Source organism: Astyanax mexicanus, chromosome 3, assembly GCF_023375975.1.
Source record: "Astyanax mexicanus isolate ESR-SI-001 chromosome 3, AstMex3_surface, whole genome shotgun sequence".
Taxonomy (NCBI): domain Eukaryota; kingdom Metazoa; phylum Chordata; class Actinopteri; order Characiformes; family Acestrorhamphidae; genus Astyanax; species Astyanax mexicanus.
This window is the reverse complement of record NC_064410.1, coordinates 41941461-41962608: the sequence shown is the minus strand read 5'-3', so window position 1 is coordinate 41962608 and position 21148 is coordinate 41941461. Positions and strand designations below refer to the sequence as shown.

The 21148-nt window shown below is 38.3% G+C and overlaps 1 protein-coding gene across 10 annotated transcripts in view; it reads left to right on the top strand.

Moving 5' to 3' along the window:
• The first annotated feature begins 308 nt into the window (after positions 1 to 308).
• The window catches only part of adgrb2 (adhesion G protein-coupled receptor B2), a 522385-nt gene continuing 501545 nt past the window's right edge, over positions 309 to 21148 (top strand). For all 10 annotated transcript variants that reach the window (XM_049475339.1, XM_022683130.2, XM_049475336.1 and 7 more), the window contains exon 1: positions 309 to 1307. The gene's annotated coding sequence lies outside the window, so the exon portion shown is untranslated. The remainder of the gene's footprint in view (positions 1308 to 21148) is intronic.

The following is a 21148-nucleotide window of genomic DNA, read 5'->3' as shown; positions in this document are numbered from 1 at the left end:
TAAAAGATCAGCTCTGATAGTGATTGGCTGATCTCAGATATGAATACTGAATTTCACCATTAGTCTAATTTAAAATTGATAAAGTATTGTAGTTTAGATTGTGCTCTTTGCTTGGCTATGAGCTGTTTCACAGGATTTTAACGCAATCAGAGGTGCGTCCTCTCCTCCTGACTAGCTTAAGAGCTCTGAAATTTTTGGGCTCTATTTTTGAAGACCTCCGCCGGTTGACGTCAGTGAGTGTGCACCCCCTCCCCTCCTCGTCCTCCTCCTCTTTCTCCTCTTCCTCCTCCTCCTCCTCTCCGCCTTGGTTGCTCGGCGCGTTGGGAGATCCAGATGCTCGCTCGCGCGCGCGTGCAGTGAGCTGCCCTGTTACTGCTGCTGCTGCAGACAAGCGCGCGCGGATCGGATCATCCCGGGGAGAAACCTGCGGAAAACACGCACCACGTTTCCACGGAGGGGCTGGATGCATTCATTCACTCATATGCACTCATACACTCAGACAAACACAGTGACACACGCAGGCATGCACGCGGGCAGGCAGGCACGCACGCACACACATACATCTATTTCTCTATCTCTATTTCTCACTCACTCACACGCACACTCTCTCTTACAGTCAGTCAATCAGTCAGTCAGTCGGTCCGGTCGTTTGCATGCTAGCCCGCATTGATATCCTGGGAATAAAACTGCAGCAAATTTGGGAAATAAATAAAGGAGAACAGAAAGGAACAGGAGGAGAACACCAACATCACCACCACCACCGCACCACGACCACTATACTGCTACACCACTGCTCTCTCTCTCTCTGCAACTGCTCTGGAGTATCAGCGGTGCACCAGCATGGATATGCAGCAGCAGCTCGTGGACTGAAGTGGACCTTCTGCTGTGTTTTTGATTTTTTTAATATGTTGTTCCTTTTTTCCCCGCTCCTCTTCGATTTTGCTCTCGTTTTTGGGTTATTATGTTGGATTGTGCGTAAGTAAGGGACGCGCTCGTGCTTTTTCACCGGTTACAGCTAGTTTAAGTCTGCTCTGGTTTTTCCACGCTGCGTCTTTTCCATGTCGTCCGCTATCCTACAGTGTGTTTGGGCTCCCTTCGCTTCATTTTCTCTGACTTCTGCTGCCGCTACTGCTGCCGCTGCTCCTTCGTTTTGTGGAAGATTGATGGTGAAAAGACTCGGCTCTGCGCTGCTGAGAGGGGAAAAATAGCCGTGAAGCTAAACTGAGCCGTGTCATGGAGGGCAAACTTCATTTGTATCTGCGAAACGAATCCGGGAATATTGAATAGCTGCTGCTGACAGAGAGCAGGTAGGATAATCTCTTCATGTTCCTATGTTCACGTGCTCTCGTTTTATTACGAATGCTGCTTCTTTTATATTTTATTATTTCCCTAACATAGCTAGCTAGCAAGCTGACAGAGCCTTCAGTTTTAAATGCCATCAGCAGTGTGTGCGCGTGTGTGTGATTGTGTTGAATGTGTGTGTGTGTGCGCGCGGATGAATCGACAGGCTAACCTAACTAGCTATCAATCCGCCTGCTTTGAATTCCCTCAGTTCAGTAATAATAATACTCTTTTTAATGTTGTAAAAGTTTTATAGCTAGCTAGCAAGCTAAATTCCCTTATTATTATTTTTTATCTTTTTCTCCTTCGAGGTGTGTCGTGTAAACTGGAATCAAAGTGTCAAGGCTGTTAAAAAAAAAATATATATATATAATAAAAATAAATGAACTGGTGTGTAGATATATTCCTACGGAAAACACTCAAAAACAAACTAAGCTAATTAAGCAATAAAAGCTAAGCTAAGGTACGCTAAGGTGTATGATTCTTCCTCTAACGTTAATTCTCCTTATCGGAAGAACGCGCTATTTCATTTATTTATTTATTATTTTCATTTTTATTTAACCCACCCATTTTCCTGTAAAAATCCCCGCCCTCTCCTTCGGGATTGGCTAAGAGTTCATCCACCGTCCGGTGAGTCACAGCCGTAAACTACTCAGCCAATAGAAGCGCAGGAGGCACGATGCTGCTAGCCAATCGTGGCGCAGGGGCGGGTTTTGACAGAAAACGGGTGGGATTTAGGACGCCTCTCTTCAAGGTTCTCTAGCTAAACCTTCTCCTGTACTTCATTGGTGTCTTGTCGTCTGAGTTTAGCCTTAACTTTGCGCAGTGCGCTTAAATATAATAAGAGTTATTCTAAACAAATTAGCGACGGCAAATAAATAGTGAATACGATGAGCACGAGGCTTAAAAAAACGCGCGAGTGTTCGTGAATTAAAAGAGCCAAACGCAGTGATAATGGGTGAAAATAGTGTGTGAAATAAGGCGCCGGTGGCAACAGCCTGTGGCTGCTATAATACGGCACGAGGGTTTTTGGATTTTTACGTTATTTTTTTATTTTTTAGTATAGTCTATTATTTTACGTGAAATAACGTATTTTAGGTATCCCACGCTGTGTAGGCTACCATGCCATCTACGTAGAAAGATAAATTATCTTCTTAAAACGTGTTTTAAGCGCATTTCAGTATGCAATGTTTTTTTACTTTACATTTTTTTTAGCTATTTTTAGGGTGGATAACCATGAAAATGTATTTTTTTAGAGCTATTCCTCCTATATGCAGTCATGCAGGTGGTGTGGTGCTTGCTCACGATTCTGCATCTCACTCGCGCCCATCTGTTGAGCTTCAGCTAAAAGAATCCAATGTGAGAGCGTGCGTGTGTGTTTGTGTGTGTGTGTACGCGCGCGTGCTACGGCAACTTAACTTTAACAGCATCGTAAAAAAACAAAACAAATGTTCTCATATTCTTTCTCAGGCATTTCGTAGTCAGTTTTTGCTTACGTAATATCGCTCAAATGGAGATCACATCAGAGCGCACTTCGCTTCCGTTTGGGCGTAACGCATTTTGCATCTTGCATGCCTTTTACGTGCGATGTGAATGATGGCCCACCCCCATCCCCTAAACGTCAGGATGAGCACACATGCATGGAGGGCAGAATGCAGAGAGCTTCTGCCGGTGAGAGATGTGGTTTAACACCCATCCGCAGGCATCCAGGGGGAACGCTCGAGGTGCAGCAGCGTGAGATGGAGCTGATTCATTTGCATGTGCCCTTGCTTTCCAGTCTGCCCTGGTATGTATGACTGGCATGTGTGCAGCACTCGAAGCGCCAAATGAGCTAATAGGAGTAGAAACATAGGCCGGACACTCCTCACTCTCTGCGGCGTGTGTCTGTTAAAAATATACGATGCAGAGCACATGCAGAGCGCTCCCTCCGAGGACAACTCCCGCCAATGCATCTGTTGCCTCTGAAAGACCTGGAGGTGTTCTCACTGGCTGCGTGCTTGCTGCAGAAAGAGAGAAAGAGCGAGCGATGCCCCTCGCCATCCCCACTCGCGTGCAATGGGCCATGTAGCAGTGCATATGGAGCACGAGCCAGGCAACAGCTTGGCCTTCCCTGGTTGAGTGGTCCCTGTCCCTGACCATACCATTGTTTTTCCAAAAGAGAGTGAAGGGGAAAAAACAGCCCTCCTGTTTCACCTGTGATTCTTCCAAACCAGCATGCTGCATTAAATCTGTGTGCTGACTGTAAATATGGAACATCATGTGCATGATATTTATGCTCTAATGTAACAGGGCTTTAAAGGGTTCACTGAGCAGTGTCAAGTTCTCTTTTTTCTGCCCAATTTGGAAGACCAAAATGTGAACCCTCCCCTACCACTAAAAATGCCCGAACAATACAAAGGTGAAGACTAGCACATGCCTCCTCCAATACATGTGAATCCAAACTGCCGCTGCCTCTTTTTGGGCTTCCACTGATGCAGCATCATTGGGTAGCCAGCATAAAGTGTCGTACCCCCAGCTTTAATGCATCAGCTAACAGATGCCTGTGCTGACCAACATCCTCACACTTGGAGAAAATGCCACCAGAACACCCCTGAAAAAAGCAAGGCCAACTGGCAATTGGCAAGCAGCATGACCCATAATTTAAACCAATTTGATCCATCCTTGTCTCATGGTGAGCCCCCATAACTCTTAATGTAAAAGATATTTACCAGTTGAATGGTTCTTTAATCTTTATAGTTTCAAATTTCTGCTGGATTGTCCACAACAGTGCTCACTTCTTCTTTTGATACCATCTTAAATCAGTGGCAGTTCACGTTGCATTGACTGGGGTAAGCTGTGGTGAAAATCCTCAAAAAATGTGAATCACTCCCCTCATGATCGCTTCACCATGTTTCACTGTCAGTCCTTTAGTGAGAGCATTATCTCTGTGCTGGCTCTCACACCAAAACCCAAGCGCTTAGGCAAATTATGTGTGTTGGAATGGCTTGTAAATGGATTGTACTGGAGCAATAAGGAGCTCTTATTGTTAGGGAATGCTGACAAACATGTGCGGTTAGGACTTCAGATGCTGGAGTCACCTTGAGCAACTTCAGCTCTTCTCTGGCTTCAGAAGACAGTTTCTAAAATCTATCAGTTATATATGTTCTATATCATTGCTGTCCAATGAAAAGCAAGTATCTTAACTTTTGTTGATTTTCAGTTTACTACATAATTTGAACAGACAAACTGTGCCTTACACTGTGACAAAAGTTATTAATGAATGAGCCAATAGAAATACTGCAAAATGACCTAAAATAAACTCTTTTTACATTGACTTCTATTTTTAAAGTTCAGAAGTTTTTTCTCTTTCCTGTAAAGTTGCAGTTTTGGAAATACTTGTTTTTCATTGGACAGCACCAATATACAGTAGAATAAAATCATTCATCTTTACAGGAGGAGAAGGCCAAGTCATAGGATATCAGTATGTAAACTGATACATTGTAAGGTGTTATCTAGTTTGTGAGGTTAATCAGCGGCTAGAATACAGGCAAGACAATGTGAATTATCAGAGATTGAGTGAGGCCTGATAGTGAGTGCCAGACGCATGGGACATTCCGTTTCTGAGTTTTTTATTCAATTTCCTGGCCTTTATAGCATTTCTCATTCCATAGTGTCACATGTGTACTGGGGAATACACCACAGAAGGCATCACCACCCACACTGGACAGTGCAAAGGGTGGTAATGATCATGACTGGTGGCTTCTGGCTAGAATTGTCTGTATAAAGAAATTACGTTTACGTTTAATGTAGGAGGCTCTACATGTAAATCCCACAGGTCAGAACAGCATTATTTAGTTTCTATTGACTATGGCAAAAAGCATAGCATGTGATTCTAGTTCATGTCCCATAAATGTTGCCATGTCATTGTAATATCCTGCACGTTCTCCTCCGTGTCTAGATTTAAAATAGTGTTTTACATCTCAGCTCTTTTATTGGGCAAGGATTTTGAAAAATCAGTGCCATTTCCCTCACAAATTGTACTGTAGTGACCTAAAAAAATTGCCTATGTCCCAAAATGAATGGGCTTTAGGAGCCAATGAACCGAAAAGAGACACTGATTGCCGACTGATAAATGTGTCCTTGTGAGTGTCCAGTGCAGGCCACTGAAGAAGAAGGGTAATGGCAACAGCTTGGTCATACCTTATAAAAAATGGGAGAATAAAGTCATGGTGCTGATGTGAAGGGACTGTCTCTAGAGTGTTTTTGTAAGTCGCTGTCTTTTCTTTTTTTTTTTTTCTTTTTTTTTTTTCTTTCGTCTGGGTCCCTCAGCCAGCCATTTGCTACTGTCATCTTCTCTCCCCGTCCTCTGATGACTGGGGACGTGAGCTAGAGCGCAGTGGTTTCAGCGAGAGGCCCAGCAGCAATATTTGCTTTTATGTAATGTTTTTCATTATGTTCATCCAAGAGAGAAAGTTAAAAACTCGAAGATTGTATTGATTCTTTGTCCCTGAGCCTCTGTTGTGTAGTACTGCAGAACTCCTGAGACTTTTGAAGCGACATATTCTTGATGGCTTTTTTCCCTCGCTGCTCTCTCAAGGCTGAACATGATGTCTCATCTTGTGTTTGACTTTTAGCTGAGCATTTCACTTCTTGACAGCTCCATAATGTCGTACCAGGGGGACCTGATTGGCCATTTGAACGTGGGAGCTTTTTCGTGTTTGGGCGCTTCCCTTCCTATTTAAACTGCTTATTTAGATCTTTCAGTAGATGGCACTAATACAGAAAGTTTGCTATTGCTTATGAATCCCAGTGCCATATGGACACTGAATGGAGTGCCTGAAATTCCAGTATTTCCCCTGCCGCTCCATGCCATTTATTAATGTTGGCTGGTAATATAGTCCCTTTTGGTGGAGACTATATCTGGACCGCAATACGAAAATGGAATGCAAATGTCAAGGACCTCACCTGTGTAACACCGTCTTCAACCTTCTAGACCTTCCCTGCAGTTGTGTTTTTTATTAGCATTCCATTGATCAGATCTGACCGTTTTTAACTGGCGGTCCTTCTCTAGTTCTCCATATCTGGTATTTTTACTGTTTTTTTGCTTGACATTTCCATTCCAAGCTGAGTGTTTGGGTTCAAATCATGCTCTACAAAAAGGTCCATAGTTCTTTAGGTCTGGATCATGTTTTTCTTTTTTGTATCAATTCACACAAATGCATGTGCGCATAGTTCTACAGTTCTAAAGAAATAGGGTATGGTATAGATACTCTTCACTTAAGATTCATTGAAGAGTTACTAAGAGTACAAACAGTGTAAATGTACCTTCAAATGTACAGCAAGGTCCTTCATGTCCAATTGTGTGCCTTAATACTAGGGTAAAACAATTGCAAATGCATGTAGTACTGGAAGTGGGCGATATAGCCCTAAAATAATATGTTTCATTTTTTGCAATAATGATATTCTGTTACAAAACACAGAAAAATGTTTTAGTAGTTTTAAGAATATATCTGTGGAATGAAATAAATGTTCTATAAAGTTTAAGTATAACAGATATTGTCTATTTGAAAATTATCACAATACTATTGTGTTAAGAAAACAATTGTTTTTAAGAGTTCAGAAATCAATATTTGGTGGAATAACCCTGCTTTTTAGTCACAGTTTTCATATATGTTGGCATGTTCTCCTTCACCAGTCTTACACACTGCTTTTGGATAACTTTATGCCACTCCTGGTGTAAAAATTCATACAGTGGTTTGATGGCTTGTAATCATCCATCGTCCTCTTGATTATATTCCAGAGGTTTTCAATTTAGTAGAATCAGAGAAACTCATAATTTTTTAATGGTCTCTTATTTTGTTTCCAGAGCTGTAGTACAAAATATGTCCATTAAATAAGGTTCTGAATATCATCCACTGATGGTACTAACCAAGTAACAAGAGTAGCACCACCCTAGTGGCAGTTTTGTACCGCATGTGTAAAAAATACAGAATTTACCAAAAAATCAGTTTAAAATTGAATAAAAATGCTTTGAAAAGGCTAAAAAATAGGACTTGCTGGTATGGTATAATTACATCTATTCTAAATGCTTTAAATGTAACATTTCCCATTACTGTGCAAGCCTCTAACTGCTAACCATCAATTTCTTTCTTCACACTACCGTACTTTCCCAAGCTACATCAAAGATCAGGGTTCTGTCCTTACCTTGCGCAATAAATAATTCATCACCCTTCATAGCCCGCAGTGCCAGGCACAGTAAGGCATTAATAATGTACTTCTTTTAATGTTCACGTAATTCGTATCTGTGATAGCCTATCACTATTGATTATAAAATTGTCTCTTTTAAAATTACAACACTTCCGTACATTAGCAAACAATGCACAGTGTATGATTGTTTCCATCGTAAGCCATAGTAGCCTGTGCCTTACGTTATTTTGCAGTTTCGTTTCACTTAACTAATAGTTAAGTCTCTATTAGTGTGGTGTATCTTGGGGTCTGTCTGATTATTAAGGTAGACTATGGCATATTTGACCTGTTCAATATTCATAACCTGTAATTGATATTCATATTTATCATGATATCCATGATTTTATACCTAAAATGAATGCAGGCCGTAATTATGCTGGACTTTCAAACAGTGGATTTTATTAGACATTTCCAGGACCATGATTAGAAAGGGAGGGTATTAATCATACATTTAAAGTCAGTTATTTCAGTTTGTGAATGTACGTAAAATTCCAGTATTTATGATGACATGAAATAATATTACATTTCAGATTTAGTTAACACTGGCAGTGAAGCCCTACAGTGATGTATATTAACATATAATCCCCAAATGCTTTGCTTTTGTATTCTTTCTGCTGTTACATCTGAAACAGGCACTTCAAAGCCAGAGAAATCCGTATTACATATGTCGAGTAAGTATTAAACTCAAATAAAGATGTAATATTAAAATGGATTATTACTATCACTAGCATGGCTGATTTTCCTCCCCTTGCTGAGTCACTGCCATGTTAGTCATCATGATTTGCTAGAACTTGACGCCAACACAAGTAGTAAATAGTAAATTTGTTGTAGAGAATGGTAGAAATTCTGATAGTATTTTCTTTGAATTTAATTAGACAGAATATTGTGAGAGTATACGGTTTTTATCAGACTATAAGACCATAAGTAATGCTTTGAGTTTTGAATTATCAGTTAAATCTGTATGACTTGTATAAAGCTGTTCAACTGTTGGTAGTTTTCACCAAATATTGTTATTAGCTTAATGGATATATTCATGATATATTGTGTAGACATAGGTGGATGATACATCGTCTTATAAAATATTGTGATAAATGATATTAGTGTAATTTTATGACCATTAAATGCCATTGATACGATGATATGTTAAAATAGCATAACAAAGCAATTATACCCTTTTAATGACAATATAATTGCAATTAATTTTACACACTGTCCACACTGTGTGAATTAGTCATTGCATGACTGGCTAAAATACTGTTCAAACAAAAAATAAACACAATAGACAATAGATTATGTCTATTTATATTTATAGTATGATAATTTCGTAGTAAGTTGATAATATAAGTATAATAACAGACCTATTAATGGATAAGGCTACTATACATTTCAGGTACTTTTTATGGCTGTGTATCATAGTAATATTGCAATATATTACAAAGTTGTAAGCAACGCAATGTTTTAAATAATAAAAAAAATAATAATCAGATTTTAGAAAAAACAGACCAGCATGTTTATAAAATATGAGTAAAAGAAACATTTACTTTTCATCCAATCAAAACAGTTGTCTCTGAAGACACAAGAGTACAACACTGTTAACTTATACAACACAAAATTAACCACTGTCTTCCATCTACAAAACAATAATAACAGTAACACAGTGATACTTTCATAAATCAATATTTTTCACATGCCTAGTACTCTCTTACTCCAATTATTGTGGCTTGTACCTTATAAGTACCAGGCTGTATCTGATGTACAATATGTTGTGGCACAGATAGCATTTCTATACAAAGAAATAACTGGAGTCATAGGCCATGATGCAAGTGGCGTATTCATACCGCTGGGCGATGACACCTAATGTCAGGAGCATTGTCGTTTCCACAGTACTATCATTGAGTCCTCTAAATTAGCATGTGCAATACAAGTTGATCCTAATGAGCATGTCAAAGTTTGACCCAGCTTCTGAGCTTAAGTCCATAAGCTGGAAGTTAGCACATAAACGCTGGCATGCAATTAGACTCAGGCTGGGCTCGGTGTGACATTCTGTTTTACAACACACACACACACACACACCTTTGATTAGTAAGTGGATATATACACACAAACACACAATCACTCACACGCACAACAAGGCGCACACACACACACACACACAGTCACACATGCGCACACACCAGCAGACGCTGTTGCCGAGGTTAATACCAAAAAGATTTGTCAGGGACGAGCTCATCCTCAAGGAGTGACTGATAATAAAATCCTCAGATCCAGTTTGTATTGCTGCCGGGTCTTCCACAGTGTGCATACAGCTACCCCATTTAGCCGTGACAGAAGGAAAGCAGGATCCATTTAAATCACATCATATTACTGCACTATGTGCTTAGCACATGCCCTTTTCCAAAGGGATCTTCAGCTTTCCCAGTCCAAAGCCCTCTCTTTGATACGCCGCTAGAATAAACACTTTTGCACCTGCAGCACACCTTTCTTTGCAAATGTAATTTTTGTCATTTTAGCATGTGGAGGAGACAATCCCATTGTCCATAGGTAGGAACATTATACCTGAGCTCCGTTAAAGGGAAACGGTAGCAGATGTAAGCCTCCAAATACAGTAGTTTACATGTCCAATAATTTAAAAAATTAGTATTTGTAGTATAGTGCAACCATATAGCATAATTGCAGTGCAATCCATGACAGTCTCCACCATGATTTAACTAAGTAAATGATGTGGGATTGCTGCAGTTGTTCAGGTCTGGGTTCAACAACAGTATGTGCTGAAAGAATGAGGTCAGCTGACTACCTGTATATACTGAATATTCCCTGATGGCACGGACACATTCCAAGATGATAATGCCAGAATTCATGGGTCTGGAATTGTGAAAGAGTGAGCATAAAGGGTTCAGGGAGCATGAGATCATCATTTACACACATGGATTGTTCACCACCAGTCCAGACCTTAACCTCATTGAGAATCTTTGGGATGTGCTGAAGAAGACTTTGTGCAGAGGTCAGACTCTACCATCATCAATGCTGCAAGATTTAAAAAAATGAATGCAACACTGGATTGACATAAATCTTGTGACATTGCAGAAGCTTATCAAAACATTGCCACAGCAAACTAACAAAATATTAGGGTGTGTGACCTTTTTTTTGATGCCGACTTTTTGGGGGCCAGACACTGTATTTTTAAGATAAACAGAACATTAGACATGAACACAAGTTTATGTTAGAAAGCAGTCAGTATTCCTCGTGAGCACCTAATTGAGCCCAAATTGTAGGTAACAGCGTTTCTAGTGTAGCAATCAGTAAGCTCTCAGATGTACCTGGATTTCTACTGGTGTTTCATGATATATCAATACTAGAAAAGTATGTCAAACTCAATCCTTTAACCCAATAATGTCAGATACAAAAATCGCACCTTGTCATCCTCTTAATAAACGAATAACTCAAAAAATATTAACAGCTTAATAGCTTACTAGCTTAATAACTCAAGAAAGCATTAACACATCCGCATAAACCATACATGGTTAGAAAGGGCTAGAAAAATCCTACAATTTCTGAAAATTGCTGTGTTGCTCTCCAGTAAAGATCTGTGATTAATCCATTAGGGAAAACATTCAATAATAAGTAAAATCTAGTGTCTTAGGAGAGCTCTGTGTCATCTCTGAGTATTGCTGTGGCTATGTAAACACAATATCAACTCATAAACCTGCAAACAATGTTTTAAATCAGTAATTCAATCAATAAGTCATCTCTACACTTGGCCCATCACGAAAGTGTCTCAAAGTGTCCAAATACCACACAGAACACATGATAGTTCACAAAATATCAGCGGTTCTTCAAAGTTAAAATTTAAAGAAATTCCATAAACGTATGTTCTTTCTTGAAATGAAGAAAAAACATCCTATCAACACCACCAAATGGTTACTCCGGCTAATAATAATAAGATTTTGTCGTTTGTTTATACAAATACAAATACAATTTTTTTTTTTAGCCATTTTTAGGTGATTTACATGTGCACTTTGGGTCATTGTCCTGCACTGCTGCCATTATATTCTCTGGTAAAATGTTTTGATTCATCCTTTAAGGCATCTTTTGTCAGACCCAAACTAAAGAACAGGCACAATGCTACTGAAAACGTTTCTTGAGTCAAGCACACGAAAGTGCATGACTGTGAAACGGTCATATCAGTTGAAAAAGCACGTCAACATTCACAAAACAGTAAGATTTTAAGCTGCAGGTACAGTACAGCAAACAAAAACATTGCACTAGTTTCATTATGAGCACATTTCACTTGCTGTTCTTTCCCCAGCATGGATGCAGGAGTCATGATTTACCCTAACTGGAGTAGTTTGACAGTGCAGCTGCAGGGAATGGAAATGATGAATGCCTAAGGCACATTATTTGTGGGTTACTTTCTAAATTAATAGATTGTTTAAACATCAGTTAAAGCCAGAGCATGTGTATTTCTCTATAAACCAGTATGTGTAAGCTAGTTTTTAACTAATAACCCACCCCCTACTTTCAGCCCCTTTCTAAAGCCACAACCATATACTGCCTAAATAGTCATTACAGAGTGTTGGAGAGAGCTTTGCAACACAGGGTGTTTTGTTATAAATCTACGCTCTGAATAAAAGATGGAAAATGGAAGAAAATGGAAAAACTTTTATAACGACAAATAAGCCAGCTAGCTATATCACCTCATTTGTAAAACTTTCCAGCTGTAGACTTTTTTTTTGCCTTCTAGGTCTCGCTGCTGGGGGTGACTAAGTTTACAAAACTGTAATTTTGTTTATTTGGGTGAGTAAAGCGCTTCCGTTTACTCACAGTAAGCTTAGATTAGGGGTGGGCAATATTATATCGTATACAATATATCGTGACACAGAAATATCGTGATATTAAAAATCCATATCGTGATAACAGAGATGTTCTGTCTTAAAAGTAGTCTATTATTTACTGTGAAGCTTTAATTGTATATATTGTATAATTGTTTTAGTTTGCAGTTTATATACATGCACTAAATATTCTGCAATAGTTTTTGCTGCATTATATTATTTTATGCTATATTATTTATTTTGCCACATTATGATTATGCAGTTATACTCTTATACTATATTCCTGAAATTAATTAATTATTTTTCTGTTTTCCTATATCACCAAGTATATTGTTGTCGCAAAAATACCCTGAAATATCGTGATTATTATTTTAGAGACATGTCGCCCACCCCTAGCTTAGATTTCCAATATTTTAGCACAGTTAACAGCAGCTCTAGCCATGGATAGCAGCACTAGCGCTAGTAAAAATGCTGCCCGACAATGTTACACTGAGAAACCCTGAGTGTTTCGGTATCCCAGGGTGCTATCAACTAGCGGTTCTTCCCTTTTAAAATGGTTAACATGCAGACTACAGTCCAGTATACTCACCTCTGCATGGCGAATGAGCTAGCGCTGCTGTTAGCAGCTAATGCTAGTACTGCTCCAGCCTTGGTGCTGGAGAAACTTCACTGAAACTCCTTTATAATGCTGTTCTTCAGCATAGTGGATTTACTCCTTTGCTCCTTACAAACTGAGTGGTAAAATTCATACAAAACTCACACCTGATTATAAGGCACACTGATGATTTTTAGGAAAATTAAAGGATTTTAAGTGCACCTTATATTGCAAAAAATACAGTACAGTGAAAGAAGCAACGGAGCTCAGAAAGGTAAGGGTAAGAAGAAGAGAAAAGAATAATACTAAACAGTAGAGACAGTTACTCCAACAAAAACAGTATAAACTCTTGATTTAATACTCTTGATTTTGGAACAGCAGGTGTCTCAAAACTTTTGTCCAAATATTGCATATGGAGTGTTTCTGCATTTGCTGCTTTTTGAGTAAGGCACAGTATAGGACAGCCAAGCTACAGTATTTAGGTATGTACACAGATCAGTAATGTAGTAAAATCAAGTAATCAGGTTAAGAGTTAGAGTAGAAGTAAAAAAAGTATTATGAAATTATAAAAATATTATATAAAAACTCATTTGGATTGTTTTGGTTCATGCCACGCACGCACGTCCTGTGGAATTAAAACAAAATACTGTGTAAAGTGGTTGTTTTAATATAAGCAGAGGAGAACTGCAAGAGCTTAATTTTACTGTGCAATCATTGATCATGCACTGCCCGATTGGCAGACCTATTGCATTGTGGGAAAGGAGAGAGGTCCCACCATTCTTTCCTCCCACCATCAGTGAGACTAATTGAGGTTTTGCGGAACCCCAGCCATGCCCGTATTGAACCTGGTGGTAGGGCATGTCTGTGCGCCGCTAAGAAGCTTTCGTTTGGTGTTTTCCTTTTTTTCTTTTTAATTAACTTAAACATTGCTCCACAGATGTCATTGTCAATCGGTTTTGAATTCGGTAGTCTCTTCAGGGTATGCATGTTCAGCTTTGTAGTAGCTTATTAAAAGCCAGCTGGATTGAATCCCATGAACATGCCCTTGGGCCTGTGCCAACATAGTTATCGGTGCTTTGATGAACTGTTTACAATTTCCGTGCACCCACTTAATATAATTAAATGCAGGTTGCATGCGATATAGTATATCATAGGTTTAGTTTTCATAGGCCTCTAAAAGTAACAGCGGTTCTTTGCGAATAGAGTTACTGCCACATATAAGGCTGCCATAGTGAAATTAGGTAAAGAGCAGGAGGTATGCAATTGTCATTAACAGTGTTTTACATAAATAAGACTTTTTAGAATATGTAGATTGAATCCAGATTGTTTTGTTTGTTTGTTTGGGAAGCAAAAAATGCATGAAATCATTTTTTTTTAGTTTGAATAAGGGTTGTAAAGATATGCCTCTTACCTGTCTTAACTCTCTGGATGCTGAAATGTTAAAGTGTTCTTTTCATCACTAAAAAAGTGACAAAAATGACCTTGTCATTTCAAAAGTGACGCAAGTGTGAGGATCCAACAGCATGAGTAGGTAATTACTTGACGTCTATGTTGTTACCACAGATACCTATGCTGATGCAGGATTGTGATGCCCAGACATCCAAATGTGATCTGATTACTTGCACATACCAGTATCTTACAGATCTGATTCGAGAAGCAAATCTGATTTACCAGCATTCTAAACATATCCTATGACAGCCTAAAGGTGAAGCTGCTGTCAGTGTCTTCTTGCAAAGGGCTCTTTCAACTACTGAGATTGGGGGGGCCCTCTGTGATTTTAGTCCCGTCCAGAATGACCACGTGTGTGTTTTTCTCAGACGTACTCTGAGAAATTTACAGGCTGAATTGCCTACTGTCTTTCGCTGAACTCCGTGGTCTTCTTGTTATTTTAGTCCTGTCCAGACTCTCATCTCTGAGTTTCTTCTACTTGCGTTTAATAAAACAGCTATTTGTCCACTGCTACGCACTGTAATTACACTTTGAGAGCCTGTTTCCACGGAGATCCATGTAAAACACAACAGTGAGTGGAAATGGAGGAGCTACTGAACGCAATGTCAAGTGACCGAGAAAGCCAAAAAACTCACTGGTCCTCCTGTTTCCAGATGCAAGAGTTTTATGACTGAGTAGAAGTGTGAAATATTTTTCATAGACGTCCCCCCTAAGAAACTAATACCATCCGGATAGAGCATAAGTTGTGTTCCAAACTCTAGGCTGCAATTGAGGTAAGCTGCATTTTTTGGACTCATCTGATGTATCCTTTGTGGCCCTTGGTTACCCACAATTCTCTGTGCATGTACAACATAAAGAGACAAAAATTTGTGCGAAAAAGCCTCTGTTTATGAATGTGACTCCACCATGAAACCTCATAGCCAATAGGCTGCTGATAAGGAGTCCTTATAGGACAAACCTTCTGAGGTTAGACTTTAGATTTTGCAGCTGTTGGCTGAAGAGTCATAACAAAGGTACAAACTTTATACAAAAAAGTACAAACTGCTGCTAGGCCTGTCACGATAGGATTTTTTTTGTGGGCGATATATTGTCCCAAAAATTATTGCGATAATCGATATTATTGTCATTTTAAGACAATTGTATGTCACTGATATAATGATAATAGAATATACAAAATAGAACCAACAAACATCAAAAAACAACAAAAAAGAAATTAGACCCTTTTAAAGAAAACTACATTTTTAAATCATAGTCTTGGAAATACATATTTTTTCTTTACCTACTGCAGTCCACACTGTGTGTATGGAGTCTCAGTCATTAAAGCATATGTCTGTTATTGCTGGCTAAAATACTCTTCATTGTTATATGTGTGTACAAACATACAAATAAACACAATAGACGATATTACGATATCAAATATTATTGAGGTCATGTCCATTTATTGTACGATACGTCGATAATGTAATGATTGTGACAGGCCTAACTGCTGCTAGAAAGCTATAAAGTATGATTTATATCAGAGTTCAAATATATTTCAGTTTAGCTCTAATATATATATATATATATATATATATATATATATATATATATATATATATATATATGTATATATATATATATATATATATATATATATATACATATATATATATATATATAAGCTGTATGTATCTGTTGGGGGTACCCTTCACATTCCAGACAGTGACTCAACTCTTCCCCAGACAGACGTTTACATCCCAAAACCCATCTTCATCAGTGGATGGCACATAGATAAAAGGCATGTAATCTAAAGGTCAGACAGTCTACACGGCATGTTTGATTTGAGCTGTAAATGTCCACAGAGCAGTCATTTATTCAGTGAGGGGTCAAATTTATACTGATCAAACTACAGCTGTATATTACTGTGATAGAGTACATTTAGGGTGTACTCACACTAAAGCACGGTTTGGTTGAATTGAGCTGGAGCACGGTTCTGCCCACTCCCTCACTCCTCCGCTGGCCTGCACTCACACTGCATTTAAACAATCCGTGCCCGAGCAAGCTTACGTCACTCACTGCTCAGTGGGCTTGCTGGTGTTGTGTTGAATTCAGCACCTCTGCCATGAACAGCACCCTCTCTCGGGAGCACATATACACTGTCTTCTTGATAAAAGCAGGGATACTCTGCTTTAATTGACTTAGTATACGTGCCAAAAGTCACGGTTATCTCAGTCACGGTTACATACATGGCGATATAGCGTGCGCTCCCAATAGGGGGTGATTTTCCTGGCGGAATGTAAAATTCGGCAGTGTTTTCAGTGTTTTAGAAGCTAGAATTTGTTCACAACAGATACTTTAATGAGCTTACATTGAACAATTGAACAATCATTAGTTCATTAGATATTATACTGTATTAGGCTTGGGCGATATGATAAATTATTCCCACACAATATTTAAAAAAAAATTTATGATACACAATATCTATCTTGATCCAAATAATCAGTCAAAATGCAGCAGAAGAAATGCATCATATCCATAAAAACTACAATTTAAACATTACCTCATACTGACTACAGGGACTCTTTTCAAATTGTCCTGTTCCTTATCAAATTAAACTTTTGTAATTAATTGTGCAATTAGGTTAGTTAGTTAGTTAATGTTCTTTAAGGACTGATGATATCCGTAATATGCATAAAAAATATATATTGCTGTTAAGTTAAGACAGATCCTCACAATATGCTAAAATATTGTCATACTGCCCACTTCTATAGTGTATGTTCTATCTTCCCTCATCGTGGTTCCTCTGAAAGAAGCCACTTATAGTCAGTCCAGAGTGAAAAAGCTCACTAATGATAGGCTTTGCTAGATACTGTAACTCACTCCGGTGACACAAGTCCGTAGGAAGAATGGTTATTATTCCACTGGGCTTGTAATCATAGTCATCGGTAGTGTTAGTGTGCATTTCAGCTGGATTCCATCAATGACCAAGACCTTGTGCTGCATGGCTGTGAGCAGCAGTGGCTCTCTGCGCAGCTTCAGTAAGTAGGATAGAGCTGCATGTGGGGGAGCCACTAAGTAAATTATCCCCACTGCTCTTTTCTTTGCTGCAGTACATAATGCACAAAGGCCCACTTCGACAGGCACGGGGCAGGGATGAGTGTTCATTAGCCATTGCAGAAAATCAGATTATTACAGAATTCCCGCTCTCAAAGAGCCAGAGACAGTGCACGGATAAAGACGAATCTATAAGTACTAGTTAAGAGATAAAGATAGCTGAATTAGTGTCATGAGGACTGCTTGCAAAACGACTTAGTAATCAATCAATCATGTTTAATGTTCAAGATTATTAGACACAATTTACAACACATACAAACATTTCAATTTACAGTTATTAACATTGCTTAATACTACAAATTTATCAAATATTGTTTAGTACAGTTAAGGATTTTGTATTGAGCTGTTTTTTAGTCAATGCATTAAAAGTCATTGCATTAAAACATCCCACGTAACATTTAAGGGTGGGACAATATATACATACAGCTCTGGAAATAAATAAGAGATCACTTAAAAATGATGTGTTTCTTTGATTTTACCAAATTGAAACCTCTGGATATAATTCTAGATATAATCAAGAGGAAGATGGATGATCACAAGCCATCAAACCAAACTGAACTGCTGAACTGCTTTGCACCAGGAGTGGCATAAAGTTATCCAAAAGCAGTGTGTAAGACTGGTGGAGGAGAACATGCCAAGATGCATGAAAACTGTGATTAAAAACCAGGGTTATTCCACCAAATGTTGATTTCTGAGCTCTTAAAACCTTATGAACATGAACTTGTTTTCTTTGGATTATTTGAGGTCTAAAAGTTCTGCATCTTTTTTGTTATTTCAGCCATTTCTCATTTTCTGCAAATAAATGCTCTAAATGACAATATTTAGGGTTCAAGCACCGAAGGTGCGTAGAACCCTATTGTTTTTGCTAAGATTTTTCTTATTATTATTATTATTATTATTATTAGGGTTCAAGCACCGAAGGTGCGTAGAACCCTATTGTTTTTGCTAAGATTTTTCTTCTTATTATTATTATTATTATTATTATTCTTTTTCTCCTGTAAAAACAGTTGTGCAGCCTAAACCGTAAGTCATAGAGAAATGAAACTTGGTAGGTAGATGTAGGATCAGTGCATCTCGGTGGACAACAAAAATGGCACCGATTGGTCAAGTGGTGGCGCTATAAACAAGGAAATTCATTTTTCACAATTTTCTCAATAACTCAAAAACCATAAGACCTACATTCAAAATTCTTTTTTTGATGGATTCCTTGGGTCAATACCAACAACTTTCCAATTTGGACCATGCACTTCCGTCTATATAGATTTTGTGCTAATTTGCATAATATGCAAAACCTACTTTTGCAAACTAGTCCTAGGAATTTTGACCAATCCTGGCATGTTTGGTATCAAAACACTCGTGAGAGCATGCGCTTCAATATTCAGTAAGAAAAAGTTGAAATATGTAAACAATATGGCCGCCATATGCAAATTAGTCCTTCCGGATATATGCCCCATTCACTTCAAGAGGTAAATTTGGAGCACTGTTTCTCAGCAACCGTGCAACCTAGCAAGTTGAAACTTTGCATGCAGAATCTATCATACAGCCTCTAAAGGATGTTCAAAGGGCAACTTAATCAATCAACATGGCTGAACACCATCAGCCAATCAGCATTCAGCAGACATTTTGGCAGGCTGAATGTTGCCCAATCTGGATGATATTTGGCAGTTATGTTCAGGTGGAGACACTGTAGTGACCTGCAAAGTGCTGAAACAATCCGCCCACTGGGGGGCGCTGTTCCAAAAAAACGAGTATATGTCAATCATGCTGTACTATTTTGACATCTAATTGTTTTTGCCATATTTAGTACAGTGGCTCTGACAAATTTCTCAATACAACTATGTTTAAAAAGTGCTTTGTTCATTCATAATTGCTAATTGTTTGAAAATAGCTATATTGAAACTACTCTCTGGATATTTGGCCTATCACCTCCATTTCAGTCTTGCTGCACACTGTAGAGTCTCTAGGTAAATGTTCATTAAAAACATTTGTGAAAATTTCACATACAATACTCTCCAGGCATCAAGCAATCTGTGCGTCCTTGGAATTTCTAACCTAAATTGCTGTAACTCTGCAGTATTTGCTGTAATCTCACAATGTTAAAGACCTCTGTACAATATCACTCTGATGAAGCGCCATTTAATACAGAACTAGATTAAGAATAACTTGACATTACATGTCATATCAGAACATTCACTCCTTTGTGCCTCTTCTCAACATTAATAACAGGTGAAAGACTTTTGATCATTTTAAATGTGACAGAATGTCTCCAATTGTGTTAGACCTTCTTACACATCACCATCCTATGCTCTGGTAGGCACCATTGTGCTAGTTGGTGCTTGATGAAGCGCCATTTAATTCAGAACTAGATTTATAATAACTTCGTAATTACATGTCATATCAGAACATTCACTCCTTTGTGTTAATTTAAACTTGTTTGGTCAAACATTTCAGCTTGTTCTGCAAAGGTTCAAAGGTCAATCTGAATACCACTTTGTGAACATTCTGGTTGAAGCCACCTGATCAATACCAATAACATGTAGACACCTTTTGACTAGTTCTAACTCACTTAATGAATATCCTACACAGTTCACTAGATTTACATGTGAATTTAAGCACTGATCAGGTTGAAAGGCCTCTGCTCAACATTAATAACAGGTGAAAAACTTTATAATTTCTAAATGTGACAGGGCATCTCCAATCATATTAGACCTTCTTACACATCACCATTCAATGCTCCAGTAGGCACCATTGTGCAAGTTGGTGCTTGAACCCGATGATTGCCGCTTGCGGCTATATTTCTATTTGGAATTTGGGAGAAATGTTGTCTGTAGTTTATAAATAAAAAACAACAATGTTAATTTTACTAAAACATATACCTATAAATAGCAAAATCTGAGAAACTGAAGCGGTCTCTTATTTTTTTCCAGAACTGTATATTATTATCAGTACACCCTATAGCTTTAATTGAATCATTTATACCTTTAGCCCAATGTTTTTGTTATTTTGTTTATTTTTGGACAACTGTAGATGTAATTAATTAGAATATTTAAAATGTTTATTATCCAATTCCGATGTCAGAATGTTCTATAATAATTAGAAGCTCTTTTAAAAGGTGTAATTGCATTATTGTGCTATTATATTGTTATTATATCAGTGGCATAAAGTGGTTGTAAAATGACAATAATATTTTTTATCATAAATATTTCTGGGACAGTATATCCATTATGTCCAGTGAATGATAGTTGTTGTGACAGGTCTATTAATACGAAGTTAATACAAAGTTAACATGTTGATGATAGAGACATAGCCAAACCAATGTTCCTTTTTCTTCTTCCATTCACCCCCGTTGATTTTCTCCACTGCTCCAGTGCTGATGATCGTATCATCTTCTGGAGAAAATGAGGCTGATACATCAAGCTGAGGAAGGGCCACTTTAGCGTAGAGAAGGTGCAATCAAGCGGCAGCGGATCTGTCCCTTCAGCATGGTCAGTTAGAGCCCACCAGCCATTGCAGCCAGACATGGGCCCGGCTTTATAGCTCTCACATCCAATCCAATCCTATTCTGTCAATGGCCATAAAGTGGAAACTGGGACCCGATTAAAAGTGATTAGACATG